We start from the raw sequence: 13760 nt of genomic DNA on the forward strand, positions 1-13760 counted from the left end.
TTTGTATAGACTGTGTATAATATAACTTTTCATTTCATCATGATACTATAGTATTAGAATGCCTTATAATTAAATGGTCAATTTGTCTTTTAATATAATCATAATAGAGTTGAGCATTGGTGGCTCATACCTGTAATCCTAGCTACTCAAGAGGCAGAGATAAGAAAGACCATGGCTTGAAGCCACCCCAGGCAAACAGTTTGTGAGACACTATCTCAAAAATACCCAGTACATATATATGTAGAAATGTAGCAAGGAACCACCCTGTGTAGCTATCTTAAACAAAAATGTCATTTTTTTCTCTTATAATATTGGAGAATGGGAGGGTGGAATAGATCCTGTTGGGGGGTTGGTACCAGTGCGAAGGGAAAGGAGGTGAGGAAAGGGTATAGGAGGCAGAATATAGTGCAAATACTGTGTACACATGTAAGTAAATGGAAAATGATACTTATTAAAACTATTCAAGTAATGGGGGAAGGAAGGAAATAAGGGAAAATGCTGGAGGGACTGAATTCAAGTATGATATACTTGATATATTTTAAGAACTTTTGTAAATGCCACAATGTACTCCATCACAGCACTACAATAAAAAAATACCCCAAACAAAAAATGGGCTGGCAGATTGGCCCAAGTGGTAGAGAACCTGCCTAGCAAGTGTGAGGCCCTGATTTCAAGCCCCAACACTGCTAAAAAATAAATGAACATAATATATTGTTGGCCTATATTAAAGTTTTCCCCAATGAAAAAACAAAAGATCTATGTTAAGGCTAAAAGAGAAGGTGATGAGGATGAGTGGTTATAGTAATAGTTATATAGGTTTAGAAGGCATCACAGTTTCAATCAAATTTGTTTTGACAAATAATAAAGATTATATTAAAATATTTGTCCTTAAAAACACTACCAAGTATTTTTATCTTCATTTTTTAAAAAGAGACATAATAGTACCTTTTTCTAAAATATGATCAAATATTTTCATATATTATTAATTAAAAATAATATGAGAAAATTATATCTTTTTGGCAATGTATCATTTTAATTACAGAATTTTTTAGCATATGTTAAAGTTATGAACATTTCATATATTTTCCATCTAATCTTTGTGGGAATTTAGAAGTTTTATCAGGATTAACAGATTCCATGCTTGTATTACCAGTCACACATTTTATATAAGACCTAAATTGCATTATTTAAGTTAAAGAATAAAACCTATCCTTTCTTTTTAACCTTTTACCCTACATTTTAAACATAAACTTAAGAAGCAATTAACAGTTGTAACTTTTGCTATATATCTTTGAAGTAGAATATTAGAATATTGCTAGAGGCTCTGTACTACATAATAACATTTTTAATGCTCAAGCTTGGATTGTAGATCCTTAGGAAAGCAGAATAAATGTGCTATTTGGGGAACTCCAACCAACCTCTAGGAAGATGATGGAATAACCATTTCAGGGAACATGTCAGAGCATTTTCCCAGCAGATATTAGTGCCAGAAAAATTAATACCTCCATTCTTTCAGCTATGGCTTTAGCTCTGAGACTTGTTTTTATGTCATTCCTCAAAATCTCTTTGCAATTTGAAACTTGGTACATGGAGATTGATTCATAATTCCATGCAGCTAGTAGATATTACAAAAAATCAATAAATAAAACTAAAGACAATAGCTCTTTTAAACATTAAACTGTTTTGGTGTTGCAATTGTGCAATTGCTATGTGATTGCTGATATTAATAACTAAAATGACTTATTCTAGGACACCTTTTATATTTCTCAGTTCAGGGCCTAGTAAAAGCAAATGGAATAACACAAATAAAAATTCTCATAGGGTTTATTAAAAATAATTATATCCAAACAAATTGAATAACAGACAAGAAATGAATAAATTCCAGTGGGCATAAATCCGAATATGACCAAATCAAAATGAAAATGGAAGCCTGAACAGAACAATAAAAGATCAACTAACTGAATCAGTAATCAGTAGCACTCCCACAATGACAAGCCCAAGAGTTTCACTGGTGAATTCCATGAAACATTCAAAGAAGATGACTATGAACACATTTTAAACTCTTCTAGAACCAGAAGAATGACTACTCCCAAACTGATTTTATGAGTCTGGCAACATCTTAATTTAAAAATCAGACAAGGGCAAGAGGAGAACAGAAACTACAGATAAATAAATTGATGGACACACATTCATTAAAAATCCTATCAAAGTTCCAGTAGTATTTTTATAGAAATAAAAAAACTTAGAATTCATATAAAATCATAAAAGATAGTCCCGAGAAGCAAAACAATCTTGAAGAAATATCAAAACTGCAAGTATCTTACTTCCTGTTATTGTTATAAAACAATAACAACCAATATGGTATGATAATGACAGAAAGTCCAGTGAAACAGAATACAGAGCTCCCAAATAAATCCATATATAAGCAACTAACTGATCTTTTACAAGAGAGGTAAAAACAGACAATGAAGAACATGAGAAGGGGATCAGGAACCAGTGTAAACATCTGAGATGAATCAACTTGGTTTGTAACACATTTGTACAGGAAAGCAATGCTAGGAATCTCTCTGTATAGCTATCCTTAAGTCAACTAGCAAAAACACTTTTTCTTTCTTACTATGTTTGTCTTCTCTTTAACAAAATTAGAGATAAGGGCAAAACGGGTTCTGCCTGGAAGTAAGTGTGGAGGGGAGGAGAAGGTGGGGGGGGGTAGGGGAAGAAATGACCCAAACAATGTATGCACAAGTGAATAAATGAATAATAAAAAATAAAAAAATAAAATCAATTCAAAATAAAAAAAGAAAGGATTTTCTCTTCAACAAATTGTATTGGGAAATGTGTGAATATCCACGAACAATAAAATTAAATGGACCCCTTTCACATATTATGCACCTAAACTTAGAAAAAAACCTAAACATGAAATTGTAAAACTCCTAAAAGAAAACATAGTAAAAAGCCTTATTTTTAATTTTATGAGAAAAATTTAATTGTACAATTTCATTGTGATATTTCCATTCATGTATATAAGTACTTTGATCAAATTCACTCCTGTATTACTCTTTCTCATCCTCCCTACTATCTATCCAGGCAAAAACTTTCTTGACACTGGCTTGATAATTTTATATGGCTGATGAAAGTTTTTTACATTATTGTCATGCATAAACTATAATTTTTATATGTAATTTTATGCATGGCAATACAAGTAAAGAAAGTCTAGACAGATTACATCAAACTAAAAATTTTCTGCATATCATTCTTCTTTGTGCCTGAGTAAAATTCCACTGTGTATAAATACCACATTTTCTTAATCCATTCATCAGTAGTGGGGCATCTTGGCTGTTTCCATAACTTGGTTATTGTGAATAGTGCTGCAATAAACATGGGTGTGCAGGTGCCTTTGGAATAATCTGAGTTGCACTCCTTTAGTTATATTCCTTGGAGTGGTATTGCTGTATTATGTGGCAGATTTTTGTTTACTTTCTTAAGAAGCCTTCATATTGTTTTCCAAAGTGATTGTACTAGCTTACATTCCCTCCAGCAATGGATTAGTGTTCCTTTTTCCCCACAGCCTTGCCAACACATGTTGTTGGTTGTGTTTTTGATGATGGCTATTCTAACAGGGGTGAGGTGGAATCCTAGTGTGGTTTTGATTTGCATTTCCTTTATGGCTAGAGATGGTGAGCATTTTTTCATGTGTTTTCTGGCCATTTGGATTTCTTCCTTTGAAAAAATTCTGTTTAGTTCAATTGCCCAGTTCTTTATTGTGTCATTGATTTGAGGGGAGTTTAGTTTGTTGAGTTCCTTGTACATTCTGGTTATCAGTCCTTTGTCCTATGTATAACCAGTAAATATTTTATCTCACTCTGTGGGTGGTCTCTTCAGTTTAGAGACCATTTCTTTTGTTGTGCAGAAGCTTTTTAATTTCATGTAGTCCCATTTGTCCATCCTTTCTCTTGGTTGTTGGGCTGCTGGAGTTCTAGAATATTCCCTGCTCTTTCCTGTACTAAACTTCAGAATTCCAAGACTAATATTAAGGTCCTTAATCCATTTTGTGTTGATACTAGTACAGGGTGATAGGCATGGGTCTAGTTTCAGTTTTGTGCAGGCAGATAATCCCTTTTCTCAGCAACATTTGTTGAAGAGGCTGTCTACTCACCATGGTTAGTTTTTGGTGGCTTCGTCAAAAATAAGGTGGGCATAGCTGTGTGGATTCATATATGGGTCCTCTATTCTGTTGCACTGGTATTCATATCTGTTTTTGTGCCAGTAAATGCTGTTTTTATTGTTAGGATTTTGTAATATAGCTTCAAGTTGGGTATTGTGATACCTCCAGTATTGCTCTTTTTCCTCAGTATTGCCTCGGCTATTTACCATCTTTTGTGTTTCCAAATGAACTTTAGGGTAGATTTTTCAATTTCTATGTTGAATGTCTTTGGGATATTGATGGGAATTGCATTGAACATATAGATTGCTTTTGGTAATATAGCCATTTTTACTATGTTGATTCTACCAATCCATGAACATGGGTGATCTCTCCACCTTTTGTAGTCTTCCTCAATATCTTTCTTCAGAGGTTTGTAGTTTTCCTTGTAGAGGTCATTCATATCACCTCATTTTTTTAAAGTTTACTCCCAGGTATTTGATTTGTTTTGAGGCTATTATAAATGAAATTTTTCCATGTATTCTTTCTTAATTTGTTCACTGTTGGTGTATAGTAAAGCTAATGGTTTTTGTAAGTTGATTTTGTGTCCTGCCACATTGCTGAAGCTATTTTTGGTGTCTAGGAGTTTTTTTGGTCTTTGAAGTACAGGATTATGTCCTCTGCAAATAGGGGTACATTCACACTTTCTTTACCTATTTGTATTCATATTATTTCTTCATCTTGCCTTATTGCTCTGACTAGGAATTCTAGGACTATATTGAATAGGAGTGGGGAGAGTGGGCACCCTTGTCTCATTCCTTATTTTAGAGGAAATGGTTTAAGTTTTTCTCCACTAAGTATGATGTTGACTATAGGTTTGTCATATATAGCCTTTATAATGTTGTGGTACATTCCTTCTATTCGTAGTTTTCTTAGAGCTTTATCATGAAGTGGCATTGAATTTTATCAAAGGCTTTTTCTGCATCTATTGAGATGATCAAGTGGTTTTGTCTTTGCTACTATTAATGTGCTGTACTACATTTAATGATTTGTGTATGTTGAACCACTCCTGCATCCCTGTGATGAAGCTGACGTGGTCATGGTGAATGATCTTTCTGATATGTTGTTGGATTCAGTTTGCATTATTTTATTTAGGAAACTATTCTTTCAAGTCAATATTAAAAATCCAAGTAACCTGATTAAAAATACTAACAGGCAGCTGAAAAATTCCTTAGCATCTATAATTATTATTGAAAGGCAAACCCAAACCAGAGTGATATATACCAATATACCAGTAAGAATGGCTATTATAATAAGTGTTAGAAAGGATGTGGAGAAAATGAAGCCCTTGTGCACATTTGGTGAGAATGTTAATTAATATAGCCATTATAAAAAACCAGCTTGGTATTTCATTGAAAAAAATTTAACTAGAACTATGCTATGATCCAGCCTTCCCACTTTTAGATATATAACCAAAGAATTGAAAGCCAAATTGCAAAGAGATAGCTGAACTTCCATTTCCATTACAGCACTATTCACAGTAGCCTAGCAGTAGCCTAGTTATGCATACAATCCAAATATCCTTTAATGGATGAATGTAAGAAGAAAACATATATATATATATATATATATATATGTACATATACATATATAATGAATTTCAGACTTTGAAAAAAAGGAATACAGTTGTGACAACATAGGTAAAACAGAAGGACATCATTCATGGTAACATAAATGAAACACACAAAAATAAATATTCCATGATGCACTTACATGTGAGATCTAAAATAGTCAAAACAACAGAAGCAATGAATGCAATGGTAATTTCCAGAGTCTGAGGGGAGTAGGGAACGGGGTAATGATGGACAAACAGTATGATGTCTTAGTCATGAAGATAAATAAATTCTGGACATCTATTGGGTAATGGTAATTTAAAATGTTTTACATACTTGAAATTTGCTAAGAGGATAGATCTTTTTTTATTCATATGTGCATACAATATGAATATGAAGGGGGGTCATTTCTCCCTCTTCCTCCTACCCCCTTCCTTTCCCTTGCCCCCTCCCTTTTCCCCACCCCCTTCCTCTCCCTGCCCACCTCCTCTCTACCAGGCGGAAACTATTTTGCCCTTATCTCTAATTTTGTTGAAGAGAGAGTATAAGCAATAATAGGAAGGACCAAGTGTTTTTGCTAGTTGAGATAAGGATAGCTATATAGGGAGTTTATTCGCATTGCTTTCCTGTACATGTGTGTTACATTCTAAATTAATTCTTCTCAAAACCCCCCCAAAAAAACCAAGATAGCATTTGATGTCCTCAATGCAAAGGAACTAATGCAGAAACTTTAGAGTGACAGAGGCCAATAGGAGAAGGGGACCAGGACCTAGAGAAAAGTTTAGTTCAAGAGGATAGATCTTAAATTTTCTCACAATAAACACACATACACTCACACACATAAATGATAAACATGTAGAAGTGATATCTTTTAGTTAACTGGAATGTGTTAATAAGTTCATCATGCATAGGTACATCAAAACACTGAGTCATTCACCTTAAATACATACTAGATATATTTCAATAGTATGTAAATAAAGTGATCTAAAACAAATGAATTTTGTCTATTAGAAATGAAGCAAGCAAATAAGACTATATTCCCCTGGAATATTTGGAACTATATATAAATATAGTTTATTTATATTTTTATGAACATGTATTTAGGGCTTGTTAATAAATCACTGAAAGTCTTCCATTCAAAAATAAAATAGTTATTTAATATTTGAAACTTTGTATTTTCTTGCAGAGAAGTAAATGACACTTGGTATGTCTTAGTCTCCCACAGTATAGACAAATTTTTAGATATTTGACTTGTGTTAGAAAAAATCTTGGGGTTAGTCTGAGGGTACAGCCCTAGCATGTGCATGGCACTATGTTTAGTTTCCAGCTGGAAAGAAAGACAAAAGAAATGAAGAAGGAAGGAACAATGGAAGGAAGGAAGGAAGAAAAGAAGTCTGGGTGTCACTGAATTATGTTTTAGACATAGATATTAATGTTAGTATAACTATGTGTTTGATAATGAATACTTAAGGTTAAACAACTTCATCTAATTTTTTTCCTTTCTTTTATTTTCATTTTGATAGGAATTCGGTTTGAACTCAGGACTTCCAAAACAGAAGTTGTACCACTTGAACTACATCTTTAGTATGTAAATAAATACTACAGATTCTTGGAGGGCAGTATTTGTTAACTAATCACTGGTTGTTTCTCATAACTGTATTTTTTACTTTGCTTTCTATGTTCTACCTTTTCAGACAGAGTCACTTAATGGTAAAATTAATTTTGCTTCTTAGTTTTATTGATATATAATTTTGAAAGTAACGTTTTGACTGAGAGATGAATAAGTGAGCTAGGAAAGTCAAGAGTTACCAAGATTACTCCTATGAATTCAGTGGAGATCATGGATACAGCTATAAAATACTTTCTAATTACCCATAAAAGCATTGTTTACACTCATATCTTTGCCTTAAACTATGTTTTATTTCTCCCCTTTTGTAGTTGATTTAAGTTCTGTCTTCATTCATATAATTCTTTATGATAATTAACATGGTAATGAGCACATAAAAGTGGTTAATACAATTTTCTTGAATTGAATTAAAACTATTATGGAATGACAGAATAGAAAATCAATCTAAGAAGCAAAGGGCTGACTTCCTGCCTCTACTTCTAGTAAGTATTATGCTGACTAGTATTTGCTTAATGTGTATTATCTTTTTTTTAATGCATGAGCTGGGTCTTTTCAATCCAAGGACTTATGTTGTATTGATGATATCATCTTTGTCCCAACTTTTTCAACAGAACTAAAAGAACTAACAAAAGAAAAATATTAAAGATTTAAAATTGTTTTGGATTTTGATGATTGCCATTTATATATTGGCTCTGTTCTAAGAATTTTTGCCTTTGTCTTCCAGGTCACTATATTTCTTTTCAAATATATCCATTCTTTATAGTTAGGGGAATTATTTTCTCAATTACCTATTTTTTCCTATTTTTTTTCTAAGACTTCATATTACTTCTTTATCTAAATTTCTAATCTATGATTCACATTTATGGTATTTTGTGATATTTTCATTCACCAACACGAGCGTTTTAACATAAGAAAACATTTTCTGATTTTTTAAACCATTTCTTTTATTATACCTTTATGCCCTTTTAAATCCTTGGCTATTTCTGATTTCTAATTATATTTGGGGGTAAAAGCTGCAGAAACAACATTTTTATGGCATTTAAATTCAATGACAGGCATGTCACTAGTTTGAATTGCTCTCTGGCTACTCCTTTGAGGTGTGAACATCCAAGGGTAGGACAATATCCATGGACAAGCAATGTTTCTTAAGATGCGCTAACTCAATGAAAGCAAAATTCTTCATGTTCTTCCCACTGTACTTTCCCTATCCAAAGCTCCCAAACCCACTACACTTTCTGGAATGGAATTACCCACTTCTTTCTTTGTGGCCCAGATGGCAGGAATTTTTCAGATGATCATCTCAAAAGACATTTTCTGTCTACTTATTCCATTTTAGCATCCAATGCTCACACCTTGGTACCTTCATAATTATCTCCAGCCATGAGTTAACTTTGTGAAAATGATAGCTATAGCAAAAGCAGTATTTGATCAAATAATGCCGAAACTCATGCCAGTATATGTCTATGTATATATGCCATGCATATAAAATAATCAAAAGATGCTTAAAAATCTACAGTCCTTACTCTTGACCTATATGAACACATTGGAATCATTATAGAATGAAAGAGGTCTTTAGGATTTTTCTTATTTAGAGGAAAAATAAAGGGAATGACAAAAAAAGAGACATAGCCATCTTATGCATACATTAATTGACTTGTTAAATAAAGTATCTTTAGGATGTTTAAAATAAAATACTGGACAAAATATAACTAGAAATTATAAAAGAACTAAAATTAAGGCTTGAAATTTCAATATTGACAACATTGGGGATAATACAGGAAAGAGTAACATTATGCAATATAAATTATAATATCACCAGCAAATATCTTTCATAGAGCCTTTTTTAATAAGATAATGAACATTCAAGATGTAATGGTAAATACTGAAGAAAACACATGACAAATACAGAGAAACACCATAACTATATTCTTCAGCTTACTTCTCGATTGTGAGAAATGCTGAATTTCTTCTGAAACTTTAATTTCCAACATTTTTAATCCTAGTATAAGTAAGCATGTTTCAAAGTTTCTGTTAGAGAACAAATCCTTAGGGTTAAAAATGGCCCTCCCCATCCAGCAAAAATGACTCTTTTCTTTCTGTCATTCATTATCTCACTCTCATCTGGTCTAGAATCTTTGTTGCTACACTAAAAACTTTCCTTCTCCTTTCTTCTAGGTGTTGAGTAGGCTTTGATTTCACAATCATCATGATTTCATTTGTTATTCTATTTATACTCTGTTATTTTTGGATCACTTTATCATTTATTGTTTTTTTTTTAAACATCTCCGTCATGTATATGGACTAAAATCTTGAGCATTAAGCTCCCTTGTTTTTACTTCCTGATCCACTCACATTCTACCTACTGAGTGGCCCAGTTGCAGTAATGAGGATTATTGCTCTTCTATCTGAAATTTCACATGAATTTCCTGGAATACATTTTCTGTAGATATTACTCCAGTTACTAAAAAAAAGTTTGGACTTCATTCACTCATCCAGATCTTGCAATGTTTTACAAATTGGCAAGATACCTCGATATTCATAAATCCCTAAAACTATTTCAGGTAGTTATTTTTGGCAGTTCTTTTATGATTCTTTTTATTCATGCTTAGTTTCAATTGTAATATTTCAAGACTCCTCTTGAATAAATCCTTCTCTTTTTTCAGACATTTACCAGATTTCTTCCTTGTTCTTCCTAAATCTCACTATCTTCTGAACTATGTTTCTTTTATGTTCCTTTGAAACACTTTAGTTTGTTCTTTCTGTTGCTTAACAGTTTCTTTAGTTTCCACACCAACACAAATCTCATTACTAAGTCATTTCAAGTGTAGGCTTTCTTCTTTAATATAGCCTTGCTTTCTGAGTATAGAATTTCATGGTGAAATTCTCATTTATATTTTCCTTCATTTTGGTCTACTTGCCTGCTGACATTTTTATATATTAAATTTTTGCTACCCACTTTACTCAATGGGCATAATCTGGAAAATCAATATATAAGATCATGAATGTGTCATGGTGATAGCACTTAGATATCTACAGATTGAATCCTAGGTACAACTACTATAATAATTTGTCCATAGTAATTTTTAAATGATAAAGGATAATTTATTTTGTCACTATGGTTTTAAATGAAAAAATAGCATGTGTCTTTACATGGCATCAAATATAAGAAGATGAAAATTTCTCTATGTTTAATACATTTGTGGCACAGAAACCTAGCTTAAAATATTTTAAAACTTCTTATTCTTCTATATCCAAAAATTATTATGAGATTCCTAAAAAGAGTGAAAACCCTTCTTTAAAAATATCAGCCTTTTTCATTATGTTGCAAGATTGTAGACCAAAGAGTCTTAATCCAAATATCAGTAATCATGTTTAATCTTATAGCATATTTTGTTTGGGGTTTAAGAAATCCTAATATTTTTTCAATGAGTTTCTACAAAACTAAATATTCAAATAAAGACTGCGTGAGTACTCAGCTAGAGTGATATCTTTCATATCTGAGCTGTACTTGATAACAGTTAAAGCTAGTATCAAAAATGGAACATTACGTTGATTTCTTCTTCATTCTTCCCCAAATGATTAGAACCTGTGGTTCATTTTTACAGAGAAATTTGAGTATCATACCCTGCTTCATAATCTTGGTTAGAATCAAAGAGATGCATCTAATAACATCTTTAAAGCAAATTGTAAAACAAGTAATCATTCATTGTTACTAAAGAAAATTAAGAATTTTTGCATTGAGCAATTGAGAAATTTGGTAAAAGTAAGTTGTAAATTGTTTTAATTAGAACTACACCTCAGAATTATTTGCTTCTACTTTGAGAAAAAATACTTATTACTTTGATTTTTGTTCTCTCCATTCACTTAAAGTTACACAAATACCTCTTTCACTTAGTCATCTGCTATTTGTCTGAATCATGTTTAGAAAATAAGAAGACATGGGAAAATGATAGAAGGTACAAACATGGTTTCCATTTTGAAAATGTAGACGAGATTGTGAGCACGAATGGGCAGTGCTTGTAGTAATAAGAAGGGTAGAAATACCATTTCATTTATTTTGTGGCATGACAAAGTGAAATTAAAGTAAAATGAAGCTGCAGCATTGTATTCTGAAGCCTTTGCTTTGTTTGGAGCTAATGGGAGTGAATGCATTACTGAAGTGATGTTGGAATTCCTTCCTGAAGAAATTATCTTGAGCAATAATTGTTCTCATTCAGACAAGGTTAATTAAGAAATAAAGACAGCTAAAGTGGAACTTAAATTACAGGAAGGGTGAAAATTTTCTGGGGAATTTCACTCTCCAAAGGAATCTGAGATACAGGTATGTGCTAATGAATTGGTTTTTGTGAGAATAAGGAACCTCTGCAATATGTGGTAATCTGTACACTACAAGAATAAGAACACAACATTGAGCAAAGCCTGGACTTTTGTTAATAAAATAGACATATTTTTTGTATGTTGTATTTCAATGTGTATTTCAGAGAGTATCAAACTGTTCTTTGCAATCACTGTAGCAATTTAAAGAAAATATCTGTGACTCTTTATGGTACAGAGTAAGCTAAAAAACAGAAATCAGAAGTATTTTATCAGATATTTAATTGCACCACTTAATACCTACAAAGGAGTCTCAAATATTTTAGGAGAAATGGCAAATAACAGCTTATACATACTGATAAATTGTTCCATAGCCATTGAACTTCAACTTATTCATAGAAATAAAATTTGACAGCTTGAAATAGGGACACATAAAATGATGAGAGGATTAAAAAAAATCAGAATGTTCTTTTTATTAAGAAGTACACTTAATCACATGTAAAAATGAATATATACCCAAAAGTCTTGCAACAATAGTCTACAAAAGAATTGGTAGTAAAGCAGTGATTTTTTTATGTTAAAAAGGTAACAAATTAATTTATTACTCTACAACTTCAAGAATGAGAATGATGCCTTAGATTGAGCTTCAAGTTTCATTTTCACAGCAAAGTCATTTTCCAGACATGCAATTCTATGCTGTCTTAATTCTCTGAAATGGACCAAGAGTTTTGTTTTCATCTTGTGCATAACTACACTTATGCATTCGCATTTCCTTGTGTTGTTTGGTTTATCATGGCACAGAGACTCTTCTAGAGTCTTATTCAATTTTGTTTCTCCCTGATCTTCCTTTGTTCAGTCCATGCTCTTCCAGCACTTATAGACTGACATTTGGATTGGTTAATGTCATAATTGGCCACCAAAAAATAGCTTAGACATCTGATCATGTTCTGTGTTAGCTATTATTTTGGAATTACACATATGAGATAAGAAGATATGGAAATAAATGATAGAAGATACAAACATGGTCTGATGAAAAATAAATGTAAGACAGAACCCTTCTTAATATAACCTGATCATCCATTTTGGTGTAATATTTGCATTTATACACACTCCTACCTCTCCCTATACACATGCACACACACACACACACACACACACATTCATGCACATACCACATATTTATAATCTTTCCACTTAAGGACCATTAACATTGAACTTCCCAGACAGTAGAATATGGCTTGTCATTTGACAAATTTGTAAAAGAATTCAGTTGGAGTTATTTACCAGGACATTTTAAACACTCATTTAGAAAAGAGGCATAGAAAAACTAATTTGGACTAAAATCCAATTATTACAGAGTAGCCCAAAGTCCAAATTTTGTTGAACTCTGAAATGCTTAGCGTCATTAAATTTACCTCCTTCAGCAGCTAACATAAGTGGAGTCACTGGCAAAGTCATTAGAACGGAGTATTAAAAAATGATGAAATGTTGATGTGCTTTCAAAGTTTCTTGTAATGAAAGTTGATTTTTAAACTTTGTGTATAATTTGCTTCTGTTGATATATATGAGCTCTTGGCCTCTATATGGCCTTTAGAATTTCCTCAGTAACACACTTTGGAATTTATTACCAACTTGACAGCATTTTTAATTTAGTGAAGCAAAACGGTAATGCAAAAGTGTCCCTAAAGAAAAAGTAGTATCATTATTTTGTGGATGTTAAATTCTTTTAATCAAATCAATTTCAATTTATGTACCTTTTGTTTTAATATATAACCTTCTTTAAAGCACAAATGTTCATCTTTCTGTAATAATGATTATACATATTTCCACTCCCAATGTCCTGGCAAATGGGATTGATAACTCTAGGAAATAAGGCTCATATTTGGGGGTTAGTGTGAGGGGTAGTGTATTTGCTTTGAATATAAAAAGATCTATTTCCATTTTCCCTTTGGAGAAATGTAAGAAATCTTATCTTCCACATGAGATATGTGTTCCAGAAAACCCAGGTTAAGAAGAGAGTTTATAACCACAAACCAGGGTAATAGGCAAAACTGTACTCATGTGT

The sequence above is a fragment of the Castor canadensis genome, chromosome 12 (genome assembly GCF_047511655.1).
Source record: "Castor canadensis chromosome 12, mCasCan1.hap1v2, whole genome shotgun sequence".
In the NCBI taxonomy this organism is placed as follows: Eukaryota; Metazoa; Chordata; class Mammalia; order Rodentia; family Castoridae; genus Castor; species Castor canadensis.